Consider the following 17,431-nt stretch of genomic DNA (forward strand, 5'->3'; position numbering starts at 1 on the left):
CAGCTTCATAGTTCTAAAAAAGGAACATGTTTTGGAAATTCACAATTTTCAATTTTTGACCTTGACCTTTGTTGACCTTGACCTGTGTAGGATCAAACGTCATTGGCATTGGCTATCTATTTATACTTTTGTATTTGCTGTCCTATGTCCACTTGCGGTTTTATAGCCGTGTACAGTTTGAAAATTTGATGACTTATATCTCGTGAACTTGCCCTTTTTAGATCTTCTCCTTTACAAGATCAAAGGTCATTGACCTTGGCTATCTGATGATACTTTCATTTGTGAGGACTGGTGTCTACTTCCGGTATTTGAATCTTCTAAAAAATGAAAATTTCTCAACTTTAAACTGTCCTTGTACTTGACCTAATTGTCGTCGAAGGTTGATTTTTTTCAGGGTCTTTAGGAAATTGCTTCATTTGCAAAGTCCCACTCTGTGCCATGTGTGGCTCTAGTTATATTTTGTTTCAAATTTTAATTAAAAAAATCTTTGGTTACCTTTCTTTTATCATGTCATATTTATATGCCCATGACACACATCATTATGAGGATGCATATGGACATGGCCTCTGTTCATCTGTTTGTACCTGTACTGTTTTGAACTAGATTTTAATTTATTTCAGTAATTTTTCAATGAAAAGCTTTTAGGTAAGTGCTTGACTTGTCCTAGATGTTAAATTGGCCAATAAAAAGTGACTACACTTATGATCAGATATTTATGCAACATGGTAAATTTTTATACGCCCACATGAATATGTGGTTGTATATTGTCGTCGCCCCTGTCCGTCGGTCCGTCCGTCCGTCGGTCCGTCCGTCTGTCTGTCCGTCAACATTTCTTGTGAGCACTATGGAGACTACAGTTTTTATCTGATTTTGATAAAACTTGGTGTGATGCTTTAGATTGATAAGATCTCAGACAAGTTCGAATTTGACATATTTTCGATGAACGGTTTTTGAGATGTTGCCCTTGACTTCGAACGCCTTGAAATTTGTTAAAAATTGTTCGTGAGCAGGATTGAAGCTACAGTTTTTATCCGATTCTGGTGAAACTTGGTGTGAGCATTGGAATTCATAAGATCTCGGACAAGTTCTAACTTGACGCATTTTCGATGAACGGTTAAAACGCGTCAAAATTTGTTAAAAATAGTTCGTGAGCAGGATTAAAGCTACAGTTTTCAACCGATTCTGATGAAACTTGGTGTGATCATTGGAATTGATAAGATCTCGGACAAGTTCTAACTTGACGCATTTTCGATGAACGGTTTTTGAGTTATTGCCCTTGACTTTGTAAAAACGCCTCAAAATTTGTTAAAAATAGTTCGTGAGCAGGATTGAAGCTACAGTTTTCAACCGATTCTGATGAAACTTGGTGTGATCATTGGAATTGTTAAGATCTCAGACAAGTTCTAACTTGACGCATTTTCGATGAACTGTTTTTGAGTTATTGCCCTTGACTTTGTTAAAATGCGTCGAAATTTGCTAAAAATAGTTTGTGAGCACAATAGAAGCTACAGTTTTAACCCGATTCTGATGAAACTTGGTGTGATCATTGGAATTGATAAGATCTCGGACAAGTTCTAACAAGAGATATTTTTGATGAACATTTTTTGAGTTATTGCCCTTGACTTTGTAAACACACGTTAAAAAGTTGTTATTTGCCCTTGATTAGAGCTGTGTGATTTAATTGTTTGTTGTATTTGGGTTATTGATATTGATTTTAAAAAATTTTGTGGAATTATTCAGCATGAATAATTTCTTCAATATGAGAAAATTCATACTTTAGTTACTAAAGATTGTTTTATTTTTTCAGTGGGCGTATGTTACCTTGCAACGCAAGCTATCTTTCTTTATATTTTCTGTATTACTTAAACTTCAGTTATTTAAATGATGAGTTAAATCCCTTGATTGTCGACTTTTGTAATTTTGTCATGAACTTTGTTGGTAAATGACTTGAATTTGACGTGGAAATTAAAACTTTTTAATGTTGTAGATGTCTGAGAAATAGAAATAAAATTTTGTAATTTAAATATATTTAAAAGCAATTTATATTCTGAAAGTATGATATTTTATAGAAGAAAAGGTAAATGAACTATTTGTAAACGTGACTTTCTGTTATTTTTTTTATCATGTCAGAAATTATTATCTTGAGTAGAATCAAGTAGTAGAATTAATTGTAAAAATTTAATGATTCGTAGGTTTATTTTCTCAAAACAATATTTCACAATAACTCTTCTGTTTCATGCTCTCAAGCTCTGGGTTTGTGAATTTTGTCAGTCATTCAACATTTATTGGCAAACATTGTTAATAATGTTAAATTTGACAAAGCACAAGTTTTTGTCTGATACTTGAACAAGAAACGTTTATGTTTTTCTTTTGAAATGTTTTTCTGCATAAGTATAAAGGGCGGAATAACAATGGGAAAACAATGGAAGCTTCAAGAAGTTATAGCTAAATAAGTAGATGACTGATGCTGATTATTAGTGAATATTGCATTTGCTTGAATATATGAAAACTCTGACACAAGATAAAACATGAAAGTTCTTTTTTATTGCACTTAGATCAAAAGTCAACTTTCGTTTAATTGCATTTGTAGCCTCACCTCAAGGAATTCAAGTGGAAACAACCATGGCAGCTTATCATGACATATATGAGGTAGAAGATTAATGCTCACACTAACAGGTCAAATTCTTATTAGTTTTGAGTAAGAGTGGAAGTTTTCTGGATCTGGTTATAAAAATTACTGGTAGATAATGAGGTTAAAGTGGTTAGTATGGCTGGTAATTATAGATAATAATATACAATTTGTAAGGTACCCTTCAGCTTCTCTTGATTTTATTCATACGCACTTATAACAGCAATTTCTTCCAAAACAAGGTTGTAAACAAACTATGTTATTTCTATCAAATCAACATCTGTGACAAAATTTTATTCTCTTCTGAAAGCAATTGATGTTATTTTTGGTTCTAATCTTGGTAAGCATGTGTAGGTCTTGTGATCTGGAATAAGTCATCTTCCCTCATTATTCTAGTCTACCTAGTTGTAATTGATAACTTATTATTTAGAAAAGACCTCAAAGAAAGCTTGTAGACAGAATACTTGTGAAACAATGTTTTCCTGTAAATATTATTGTTACTTCTACATCAGCCCCTGACCTTCATGTTAAGAATTTGAAATAAGTTTCAATAATGTATTAGGTAATTAATTCGGTTGACTATATCAGATCACTAACCCAAAAGGAATGGTTTGATTTCAATGAAATGATAAAGATTTTTACTTGATAAATGTAACTCAAAGGTTATTTGAATAACATTTAATCATCAAGTTAATTGGTTGTCTACTTTTTTTAGAACATCAATTTTAAATTGAATATCGATATGAACCAGAAGTTGCCTAGAGTAGCTAAAGCCTTAACACAGAAAACACTATTGAACTTGTTTGATAAATATTGATATATTAAATAACAACTTACATCAAGTTACAATAAATCTCTAGTAAAGGTATTTATTGGATTATACCTTCTTTTTTTCTTATTTTTTGTAATCAATATTGTCTGATCATTTAGTTTGAATTCAAAGTAAACTCTTTCTGAATAAGTTAAACATGATCATATTGCTGTATTCTCCCAAATATAATGAGCAAGCGTGTATAATGTGCACTCCTTATCATCTCCAGTATATTTGGGAAAATCTCTGTCACAGTAATTATTGCGCACCCCTATCCTGAAGGAAAAATCATACATAATGCAGACACGTAATAGTGAGAGGTGATATAGCGTATTCACTTATTCAGGCCTACTATGTTATCTTTTCTTCCTTTCGATCGACTGAACTTCAAATCTACTTCCGGTTGAATAACTTTCAGTGTAATTTATGTAGGTCAACAAAATTTAACTGATCTTTAGCAAATAAAATTCTATGGCAGATTTTAAAATAAAATTCAGACTGGAAGTGATACTTCATACTTGATATTGAAAAAGCACACTTTCGTAAAACTCAAAATTGGGCCTCAGGGTAAATGTTGATATGCTCAAATTTGATGTGAATGTATTTTGCAATCAATTGTGCTAAAAAAATTGGGAGCCGAATTTTGAATTTTGTTTTTGCTTTTTTGCAACTTCTGGTTGAAATTTTTTCAAGCTTTTAACGACCACGCCACGTGACCTTGACCTTTGATGACCTTGCCTTGACCTTAATTGACCTTGGCTATCATTTGATACTTTGACATTTGACCTCCGACATGTACTCCTGTTTTTATAGCTGTCCGAAAAAAAAAAATTTACAACTTAAGACTGCTGCAGCACGTGACCAAGAGGGGTTAATTTTTTCTGTTTCCTTATGTGCTTCTCATGCACTTTACATTGATATATAACAATGGTTTTTTTTTAAAGCAAAATTGAAATTCGTGATTTTTTAAAATTTGAGAGTTTGTTTTACAATATTTGTGTCTTTTTGAGCTTGGTGTATGTATATCTTATGATCTATTTGATGTTGTACCTTGAAATTTGAAATACAACTAGACACTTTGAATATGAATTCACCTATGACAAAAAAATTAATGTGGGCGCCACACATTCGGGTTGAATTACTAATTGTTTACATTTAGGGGTAGGGGCATAACAATAGGATACATTTGTTCAAAAAGGGACTTTTCCCTCATCCTTTTGGCCAGTTTGTTGTAATAGCTCAGTTGTTTCAGCTTTATAGTTCGAAAAAAAGGAACGGGTTTTAACATTTGGATATTTTCATTTTTAGATTTTGACCTTTTTTGACTTTTGTTGACCTATATCTTTTGACCTGTATGATGTAGAACCTTGAAATTTGGTACACGACTTAACATTTTAAAATTATGTCAAATAAATGAAATGGGCGTGGCACATCCGGGTTAAATTACTCATTATTGACATTTTTGGCCAGAGGCAGAACTCGCAAATAATATATTTGTTCAAAATGGAACTTTGCATACAATTACTTCATGTTTTGAGCCACTTTATCTTAGAAGGTCAGTTGTTTCTACATAGGAAACACCTTCTTCATAGGTCTAAGAAAGGAACAGGTTTTGGAAATTCAAAATTAAATACGTGTGTTGTGCTTCCATCTTAAAATTACGAAGTATTAAACTTTTAATCGAATATTTGCTAGTAGGTCTATAAGGATATTTGCTATTTTTATCTTCCCGTGACATGACATTGAGTCTAAATTGACAAGGTCGTGTGCGTAAAAATATAAATCTCGATAGAAAGAAAGCAATACTAATTGATAATATTTGTGATTCAGAGCTGTTTATATGCCATAAAAAAAAATAGTCTTCACAAAAATGAATATTTTTATATGCCTTTCATAATTGTAAATCATTAGAATTCTAATCAAATATTGTTTAGTGATCTACCAAGCAAGAAGACCATATCCACACTAGTCTACCTCTAAAATGTGTAAATGTCTGTCTCACTCTCTTCTATATAGGAAGGTTTTTAGACAAGTTTAAAGTTTGACATGATTATTAGATATTGTATCAAGATATTGAACAAATCTGCTTGTGTAGGTGTATATTTTGCCTTGTCTTGTAAGCTGCCTTTGGTTATTGCCCTTAACTTGGCTTCAAAATCAGCTGATCATGCCTCAAACAATTGCTAGAATTTACTGAATAGTTTTTAGTTATTGCTTTTAGCTAAATATGTCAAAATCTCTTTCATGGTTTTATCCTACTTTGCTTCAACTTAGTATCTTTTTTGTGGATTGATGAGGTCTCGGGCGAATATGAAGTTTTGATAGATTTAAGATTGTAGCTGACACAGTTTAATATATTGATGTAGAAATGGTTAAGTTTGAAGTTGATGATAGTTTGATGAACTGTTTAGAGTTATTAAAAGTTTCAAATGTAATTTTGCAAAGCATGCCATCTCTTTTTTTATCATGTCCCAATTTCATCCATCGTCAATCATAAACATTCTAGAAGGCACAATTCTGGATGGATTTTGTATTATTATTCAGTATCGCCCCAAAAAGTTTAAAAGAAGTGTATGACTGAAGGTTGAATATTTCATACTGGTAATTGTTGCTGTACTGCCAATTATTTTTATTCAAAATCAAAGCAGCCAGTGGGCGTATATTACCTTGCCTGGCAAGCTATTATCATAGTTTCTGGACTATCGTCCTTTAAATATTAAAAAAAGTAAAATTTAATTGTCAATATCAGAACTTTTCAAATTAATTGTAGACCTAATACTGACAAAATACAGCCTTATTGTGACATTTTCTTTGTCTTATGCTAACTATTGTCTACCGAGACATATAGGAATAGAATTGAATTACAGATTTGTACTAATGTATTATCCTTTATACTTTATTTGTTACATTATTTCATTTTGTCATGATAGAACAAAATCAGTCTAAAAGTCTATAGCAATCAATTTTGTTTTCTAAAAAATATATTCTGAAGAAGATGCTAAAATGATTCTATTGTTCCAATACAAACGCATTTTGTTTGATTTGACTCTTATATAAATGGACTTACACTAATTCAGCACAATTGTCAAATTCTAATGTATATGATTTATAAAATAGGGCAGTTTGAAGTTCTAGTCCAGTACAATATAAGTGAACCACCTGAACCTATATCAAACACCCAGCATCATATTTCAAGAAAATTGTTTACGTATCTAGTAAATCTGATTATTAATAAACATGAAAATTAATGTATTTGTAACAGGAAAGTTGTGTGGCTTATTTAGCTGATTATCAGGATTTATAGATAATTCCCAAAGGTGATAATATTGGGACAAAGCTTTAAAAATATAGCTTTTATATTATATTGTACGTAGATTCTACTGTTAAAATGATATATTTTCCAATACAGTTTGTCAACGAGTTCCAAATTGGCTCGCTGCGTATCATGGCGATGTTTAGGCTCTGACTGTGTGTACATGGAAAGGAAATTCTTCTGCTTCTTTTAGGGGTGGTTCATTGGCTCAGACTCATGGCAGAGGGTTCTATCTGTATCATAATTACCCACAGTTGAAAAACCGGATACAAAACGTCAGTAGTAATTTATATGGCTTTATACAATGGCTTCATGATTATGGAACAAGCACTCTTCAAACATACAATATGAAATATGACTACAAAAAATGAATATGGCGGCGTTGACTGAACAAAAAGAGACAATACAACTCACTGCACGTGCATGATTTTGATTGGCCGAAGTAAATCATGCTCGATTGTCAGGTCTCAAACAATTAGACAAATTGTAGGGCAAACACGTCTCCTTTAGTACAGAAGGAGAAATCCGTCTTCGTTCAACCACTATAATGCTACATTTTTTACACAGTTAAATAAGCCACTGTTTTGAAATCACCAGGTTTTTAAAAGCACATTCTTGTGATTAACATATTGTTAAAATTTGTCCATGTATAGTCTTGTAATATACACATTTTCAAAATTTGCTGTTTACATTCTTGTCTTCATATCTATAAGATAGCATGCCAGGTATGAAATATTCTACCTTCAGTCATACACTTCTTTTAAACCTTTTGGGGCAATTGTATGATATTGCCAAGTTTTGTCAAATCTGTCTAGAATTTGGCCTTCTAGAGTGTTTACAGGCTAAAACTTGAATGCGTTTTCAAGAACAAGGGCAATAACTCAAATATTTTTCGATTCTTCTAATTTTCGATGATATTCATCAGAGCAAGTGCTGTAAGTGGGCTACCCAACCCTACTCCATACCATGTTCTTATTTTTCTATGGAGGATTAATCCATGCGCATGACCAGCTTTAAAGATGTTTACTCATCCCCTGACATTAAGAGTTTTTGGTTTTACCAAATTAATTAAATTCAGGCTAAAAATAGAATAGTGAGTGAAACAATATGTGGTATATCAAATGAGTGAAAACCTAAGTATAAGATGTAATATATATTTAAGTATACCTGAAAGAGTAGAATTAGTATATCATTCGAATCATCCAGAATATTGAACCATAACTGTTACAGTCAAGATAACTATTAGTAAGCAGGTGTATTATTGATCAAATCTAAAACTGAACATGAACAATGAGAGATACAAAAGCGACAATTAGGCAATATGATTAAAATGGTAAGTTAACATAGTCTTAGTTACATAATGAATGCCGGTATGGCAAGGAAGTATTCTTGTACTAATTAAAGATAATCAAAAACCATTCTGAAAAGTATTAAGATCTGATGCTGATTTGTAATTAACCCCTAGATCGTTACATAAAATAGACCCTCTGTATTTGATACTGTGATTGATACGTGGTTTTTGCACCATAAGTTTTGAATTTATACTAGAATGTGAGGTTTGTTGATAGTTAAAGAGGATTGAAAGGTAGGTAGGAGATATGTTGTTGTTTCTTATCACCAAAGTATAAGCCCCATTGAACATCAGAAAAACATTTGACATGAGTTATTGCCCTTGTTCTTAGAAACGTGTTCAATTTCAATTCTCAGCGGATTTTGACAAAATTTAGTAAAATTAATTATTATTACCTATGGATGAACCCTATTGAAAATCAAAAAATAAAAATATATTTGATATGAGTTATTGCCCTTGTTCTTGAAAACACTTTAAATTTTAGCTGATAAAGATTAAAGGGCATGATCCTTGCCAGATTTCGACTAAATTAGCTAATATTGATCAGTATTACCCCAAAGAGTTCAAAAGAAGATTGAATATTTCATACTGGTGATTGTTACTGTGCTGCTAAATATTTTTATTCAAAATCAAAGCTGCCAGTTGGCGTATATTATCTTGCCTGGCAAGCTATCTTATTCACTATCATGATTCCCAATAATTATTTTAAGTACATAAATGGGTGATGGACATTTTATATTTGACATCAAGAATACCTTTTCTTTGATAATAACATTAGAATCTGAATTGCACTTAGACACAGCAGGAATCAAGTAATGAGCCAAAACAAAATGTTGCGAGTTTGAGTGGTTTTACTGTAAACAGTAGAGGATTGGAACTTTATTATAAGGTGATACACAGAGTTGATAAGGCATAATACAATGGTTAAAATAAGCCTGTACTATGAAACAAGATTGTGAGCTACGTGTCCTGAATATTAGGTACTTAAAGTCAAGATATAAGAAAAATCAATTATATCAGGAATTCTATTTTTTTTATTAACCTTAAGATATTCCACCATCAATCATTAACCTATATCAATACAAAGGTAACTGACACTTTGTGTTTTCACCTTTAATACATAATGCTAATAATCTTGTTTGTGAAGGCCATACATTTTTTTTGTCAAATTAATTTGATTGGCTTTGTTGCCACCATGAGGGTACAAATAAACAAAAATAGGTAATTCAAATCAAAAACTTTTCCAATTTGATCTTAATATCATTTGATAATTATTTGCTACTTTTCATTTTATTAAGTTAGTCAGGAAGACTAACAATTTTTTTGAACATTTTCAATGATAAGTGTATCTCATGATGATGAAAAAAGATTTGATATGATGGCACTTCTCACACAAAAGTTTGTATCTATATTCCATTGAGAGTTTGCATTAATATTCCATATAGAGTTTTCTAATTTTATTCCATCTTGAGTTTGTATTTTTATTCCATGGTGAGTTTGTATTTATCTTCCATGGAGAGTTTGTATTTTTATTCCACAAATAATCTTAAGAGTGTGTATTTATTTTCCAGTAAGTGTTTGTGTACATGTAAGCTTATACCATTGAGTTTGTATTAAGCTTATATTTCATTGGTATTTTAGTTCTTTAAATGTTCTTTAGAGAAGTATGATGAAATAGTAAGATATATTTGGTGGTGTCTGTTTATTGAAGTCTATAACTGATCATAACTAGTTAACCAGATGAAAAAAAAAATACAGCCAAATATTTATTTTTTTATTGGTCTTCATTTGATGATATTGTGAAAATAGAGATAATTTAGAGGTTAAAAAAACCTTTTATTGAGTGAGTAAAATATATGACAGTTTATTTTGGTTTAATTATAGAAGCATATTTTTACAGTAAGTTTCTGTATCAAATTAAGCTGATTCTTCATTTAAAGGGACATTTTTGGGGGTTGGTTTTAGTCTTGAAAATATGTAAATAGTCTTTAGAAGTACTAGACATGTACAAAAATCGCATGATTCCTTCAAAAATGTCTTAAATTAGGAGTTTTACTCACTATTTCTATATGTCTTTTCTATATATCACAGAGGATTTTAAAATGACAAGTCGTCATTTTAACATTCCAACGCGGATAATTCTGGACACACATGGATTTGAAGGCTCAAATTTCAACGGAGAGCTGTGAACACGGTTACTGATTGGCTTAGCTCAAATGGTGCAGCTGTCTGTTTAAAAGATTTCAGTGCATTTGTTTATCTGTTACTGAATGTGATATGCATAGCATATATTGATTTTGGTACAAAATATATAAAGTTTCCAGACTATTAATGATCTTTTACATTAAGATTATTTTTTGTGTCCGGAAGTATGATGAAAGCTTTAAGATATAATATAAAATTAGGTATTCATCATTTTGTTTAGATACCATCATGTCATCATAGGGTTATTTATTAGAATACGTTCTACATATAAACTAGTGTCCAAAAGAAACCATACTACCTGTTTGCAACGACAAAAAAGAAAAACTAAACAATGCAGAAGTTTAGGATTGGTGTTAAGCTTTTGAGAAATCCTTTCAAAACATCTGTACAAAATTTCATTTAAAAAAAATCTGTTCAACCAATATGACTTTAAAGATGGGTGGGGTCAAAAATGAACATTTTGTTAGAGCACTGATCACAGAAACAACGGGAAATGTCACAGCACATGTCACAAAGTCAAGTCAATAGCAGATATGTCCACTCTGAGCATCAATACATGCCAGAACAAGCCTGAATAAAGGGCACCACAACAGGCCGTAAGATGTCATCAATGCAACGCTGTGCATTTAGGTTTCAACGAATTACGATCAGCCTCGTTTTGATGTCACCACATATGCCACCCCAAACCATTAACCCTTCACCTCCTCCGTTCAACGACCGGACCTGTTGGATACAGTTTGGCGTCAAACGTTCACCCAATCGTCGGTATACAAGCTGCCGTCCATCGTTTCTGAAGATGAGGAATCTGCTCTCATCAGAGAACATAACATTATATAATTGATAAATGATTCTGACCTGGATTATAAATTTTAAGTGTAAACCTGTTACACAAAATATATTTGTGTCCTCCACCCAACTCCCCACATCCGTCAAACATATCAGAACAATTTGATGGTGTGAAATGTCATTTATTTTGCATGACCACAAGAATATGAGAAACATAAAATATTGGTGTAAAACTTACACTACATAAAACAACTCAAATATCTAATAATGCTCATATTCCTGTTGGGCTAAACACAATAATGATAAAATACGTCAAACACATCCCCAGCTGTCATGCCCAAACAAGACACACACATCATCAAAATAAATACATAAACACAAAAATCAATAGGTCGAAAGTAATGGCAATTATAATAAAAAATATACCAAAATTAACATATTATAAATGGATTAATTAAACAAAAGACCAGTAATTAAAGGACAAAAGGGCTATGTTCTACAACATTAGCCAAAGAGTAGTAACTAAAAGAGAAAAGGGCTATGTTCTACAACATTAGCCAAAGAGTACTAACTAAAAGAGAAAAGGGCTATGTTCTACAACATTAGCCAAGAAAAAGGTCTACAAACCGCACTCCGAAAGGATTTTCAAAGAGACAAAGAGGGAACGCGGATATAAGATTGCAATGCATTACTTTGCCAACGCCCCATAACACGAATTGCCTCTTCTGAATGACCCTGGTAGTTGCAGCCCCAATTCTAAATGAATGAAGTTTGTATAACTCAGCGCTCAATCCCATGAAAATGACTAATTTTCTCAAATACTGATTAACAAAATTATATGTAACCACTAAACCATCAGGAAACTGAAACAAAGGGCCTGTTTTGTGTGGACACGACTGCATATACGTTAATAAGGAACAAGGTGCACAACACATTTTACCGACCTCACTGCACCTACAGTGCAAAATCAATGTCATGGGCTTAGTGGAAGACTTATGTTTGTAATGGTGGAGTGAGATTTCTAAGAATTCAACACGATTATACTTAAAATGAAATTGAACATGCTGGGTCTGTACCACATTCATTGCTAATAGGTTAGATTTCAAAACAAGTTCAACTAATCTAAAAAATCCTGCAAAGGCATGGTTAAAAATGGCATTAAGGAGAAAACGATTAGAATGTACTGAAACAACGGACAGAATTGCACTGAGCAGTCGAGTTAAAATAGGACCCGTTATTGGTAAACGGTTATCAGCTCTTTCATGTAATTTCTTAGCTCCTTTCAATAAATTTTTTGTCACAAAAGATTGAATGGGTTCATCATACCCCAAAGACTTTTGTACAAAGCTCAGAACTGATGCATGACTAGCAATAGTACTAGGTGCAAAGCCGGATTCAAACAAGTGTGCTAGAAAATTAATTACCACAAAACTTGGTATAGGAAAACATGGAGACAAACTCATTATTTTACAATAGTCTAAGAAACGAGACCAATCTCTCCGGTAAGACAATCTGGAACTAGGCGATAAGGCTTCACTTAATAACCGAATGGCTGTAGTGCTCAAATTCTGATTATACTGGGATCGACTAAATGAGGAGTGCTGTCTAGCCATGGTGCCCATTCTCTGGTTTTCTGAAATTGAAAACGAGACAAATGGTCAGCCACCTCATTCGTTTTGCCAGCAATGTGTTTTGCCCGAAGAAGCACATTAAATTTAATAGAAGCTAGTACCAAACGCCTTACCAGAGACATCATGGCCTTTTAGAGGTAGCTTTGTTGATTACAAATACAACACATTTATTATCCGTCAATAATAACACTCTATGATTCCTTAGCAGATGACCCCAAGTCTCTTTATTTCAGAACTGTCATACATATCTGATGATTTGTATTAAAAAGGCTCAAAAGCCGTTCCTTCATTGCACCTTGTATTTCTGTATACAAATTTTTATTCGGTGGTAATTTCTTTGTTTGACTGGATACCTTAAACATTGAAAAATCTTGAAATTGGTGATACATAAGATTTTCTTGTTATATCGTGTTTATATGTGTTGTGTAAAAATAGTTTGAAACATGTTTAAAAAGACGTATGATTTAATTGAATGTTCGACAAATTGTTTTTCTTGACATAAATGGATTTACGTCGTCAGGACTTGTTACTTACTATGTGTATCAGATACTATGTGGAATTATCATTCTTGACTCAATAACCTAAGAAGTTAGCTGTCCAACAATTACATTTCATTTGAATAATTTCAAGCAATTTTGAAGGTGATATATATAAACTTGTCAGCATTATTTTACATTATTCAGACTATTTTTGACCTTTGTTTATGTGTCTAATCTTCTTGTACCATGTCATTTATAATGGACAATAAATCAAGGTTGTTTGTGCTACAGGCTGAGCATGATAAAGATGATTACTTTGGAAATGTAAGTACAGCTATTGCTACTGTCCTGGACAAATGTCTCTTAATGCATGCCATTGTCTGTTAACCTTGGAACAAGACAATAGAATATTTAACTCTTGTTCATTAATCAACAGCCCTGAAATTGATTTCTCTTATTAGGTCCACACAACAATATGAAGCCTTGTACAATACAATTGAAAAGAGAGCAAGTATTCACAAAATATATTTTGATATTATAGACCCATCATTTAAGGGTTACTATCAATTTTATACCAAAAAGCTTTAAATTGTAGAATGTTAGTGCTATTATCATTTATGAATATTATAATTTGTATGGTAAGACTTATGTGTGAGCTACTCAGCATTAGATAGCCAGAACCATCAACTGCTCCCAGCCCACCATCAGCAAGTTGGTAATCAATTGTTCTTTACCTTCGGGTGACTATGGTAACTAATTCTAACTTCAGGAACTGTTTCCACTTACGCTATTATTAAACACCTTTTCTCAGATTATTTGATTTTACTGTAATTTAAATGGGCACATGTAATCTGGGGTTGGTCCAAACAGATAAAAAAACATTTTAATGCATCCTAGTGTAATTATTATGACAGGAATTGTTGTGAAAATCCAAATTCTGTTCCATCTTTTCTTTTAGCTTTATTAAAAGTTGCCTGATGAATCAAACTCTTAAAAATATAACATAGAACTTTTATCTGGCATTTAAACGATTCACAAAATTGATTGTTTTTTTAAGTGGTTTAGTTGATAATTGAAGGACAATATGGACTTCTATTATAGTTACTATATTATTTTATCATTTTGATATTATTTTCAAACTTCTGTCAATAGATATTGATATCCATTAGTCTACTTATAAACACTCCTTAGGCTTTATCAAACCTTATATTGAATGAAATGGATGGAATTTTACATCTTGCTGTTCTTGTCAAATCTTCTTAAAGTGATTTATAGCTCTAATGGTGTAGATAAATGATCATTGTAGCTTTTAGCTCTTGTAATAATGGGTTTGAAATCATGTGGGAAATAACTTGAAAGGGAACAGATATGACAATAGCATGTAAGGGTCATAGAGAGAGTCAAAAGAAAAGAGATACAGAAACTATGGTGTGAATTTCCCAGTTAAAATGAGCACAGAATTCTTAATGCATAAGTACATGAAGCGTATTAAGTTTTATTAAGTACCATTTCTGCTACTACTATGTCAAGCTATTATGAACTTCATCTTAATCATATACCATATGTAAAGGTTAATGGTTGAGTGATGTTCAATAATTTTACGAATATCCGTAGCTGGACAGATGCGAAGGACATGAGTGAAGTTATTTAAAGTCTCGAGACCTTTAACCTACTTAAAATACAGTCAAGCACATGCATTGAAAACACTCAGTCACGTGTTACATTAAAGCAATTAAAGCGTTTTAACCTCAGTTATTATGTGTAAGAATAACTCAAAATTGGAATTGGAACAATGTGACAGATTTTGCACATGCTCAAAGTTATTTGGTTTTTATTGTGGAAGAGAAATGTGTGTGCAGAGGATTAATTGAATTGTATTCATATATTTGAAAATAAAATTATCCACGTTTGAATGTTAAAATGACAACTCGTCATTTCTTGAGACTTTGATTGAATAGAAATAGAAAGTGGTATCCTAGGCTAGGTGGATCTTCATTAACTGGGCAATAGGTGATCAAATTTATTTAATCATTGAAAGTATTTGATTTTACAAGGTTCTCTGCTATATTAGAACCAAGACTTGGAGAAGGTGTTGATTTATAATAGAACTCTAATCATTGAATTAACAGGACTCAATGTTTTAATCCTGCATTGAGTCATAATAATTTATGTTACTCACAGGAGGTGATGTTCAATTTCAATACCTTCTGATCACACCTCATCTAAAATGTAAGCATTGGATTCATTGTGCAAAAAAATATTGAAATAGGACTGAATCCTTTTGAATTATGAGAAAAACTAGAATGGTAAATGATGAATTGTTAAAATTGTTGTATGGTGAAACAGATTTTTGAACAGCTGAGGCTAATGACGTCATTGCATACTAGTATGAGCAGGAGTTATTTCCCTTGAATGTGCTCTTGCGAGTAACCTCCCCCTTAACGGAGCAAATAATTATGTCTAAACGAAAATGGACAGATTTTAAGGCCCAAATTGCCAAACGTAGAAACCAAACTAGTGATGGCGAAACCTTGGAATATTTAACTGTTCAAAGACTCTCAGAACATGTTGAGGGTAAATGTCAAAAATATCGCCGTCTTGGTCCCCTCACAATGGTGGAATTTAACGGGGAGATGTCATTAGATAGCATTAAACTAGGCTGCTTGTCAAAAACATTTTGATATTCCATCTTCTTACTATGGCAGGAGATCGAGGGCCATCTTTCTCAAATATTGATCAGATCAGATCAAATCATTTAAATTACTTCACATCAGATTCGTTGAATTTTCTCAGACTGACATGAACACAACAAATGAACATAATAGGAATATGCCTTCTTGTAGTGGTATTTCTACTAAAAAACCTGTCGGCACAAATATTTTGTCAGTTACACCATCAGCATCTGTTGCACGACCTCAAGCTTTCCCTGCCTCCATTTCCCTTGCAAGCATGCTGAATATTGGAAAATTAATACCCCCAGCACCCATAGATTAAAGATAGCTTGCGTTACAAGGTAACATACGCCCACTGGCAGCTGTCAGAAAAAATAAAACAGTCTTTAGTGACTAAAGTACGAATTTTCTCATATTGAAGAAATCATTCATGCTGAATAATTCCACAAATTTTTTTAAAATCAATATCAATAACCCAAATACAACAAACAATTAAATCACACAGCTCTAATCAAGGGCAAAAAACAACTTTTAACGCGTTTTTCGTAAGTGAATGGCATTAACTCAAAAACATTTCATCAAAATTGCATCAAGTTAGAACTTGTCCGAGATCTTATCAACTCCAATGATCACACCAAGTTTCATCAGAATCGGTTGAAAAATGTAGCTTCAATCCTGCTCACAAACTATTTTTAACAAATGTTGACGTGTTTTTACTAAGTCAAGGGCAATAACTCAAAAACCGTTCATCGAAAATGTGTCTAGTTAGAACTTGTCCGAGATCTTATCAATTCCAATGATCACACCAAGTTTCATCAGAATCGGTTGAAAACTGTAGCTTCAATCCTGCTCACGAACTATTTTTAACAAATTTCGACGCGTTTTAACAAAGTCAAGGGCAATAATTCAAAAACCGTTCATCGAAATACGTCATGTTAGAGCTTGTCCGAGATCTTATCAATTCCAATGATCACACCAAGTTTCATCAGAATCGGTTGAAAACTGTAGCTTCAATCCTGCTCACGAACTATTTTTGACAAATTTCGACGCGTTTTAACAAAGTCAAGGGCAATAACTCAAAAACTGTTCATCGAAAATGCGTCAAGTTAGAACTTGTCCGAGATCTTATCAATTCCAATGATCACACCAAGTTTCATCAGAATCGGTTGAAAACTGTAGCTTCAATCCTGCTCACGAACAATTTTTAACAAATTTTGACGCGTTTTAACAAAGTCAAGGGCAATAACTCAAAAACCGTTCATCGAAAATGCGTCAAGTTAGAACTTGTCCGAGATCTTATGAATTCCAATGATCACACCAAGTTTCATCAGAATCGGATGAAAACTGTAGCTTCAATCCTGCTCACGAACAATTTTTAACAAATTTCAAGGCTTGCTAAGTCAAGGGCAATATCTCAAAAACCGTTCATTGAAAATATGTCAAATTCAAACTTGACCGAGATCTTATCAATCTAAAGCATCACACCAAGTTTGATCAAAATCAGATAAAAACTGTAGTCTCTATAGTGCTCACAAGAAATGTTGACGGACGGAC

This window comes from Lottia gigantea, assembly GCF_000327385.1.
Source record: "Lottia gigantea unplaced genomic scaffold LOTGIsca_9, whole genome shotgun sequence".
NCBI classification, from domain to species: domain Eukaryota; kingdom Metazoa; phylum Mollusca; class Gastropoda; family Lottiidae; genus Lottia; species Lottia gigantea.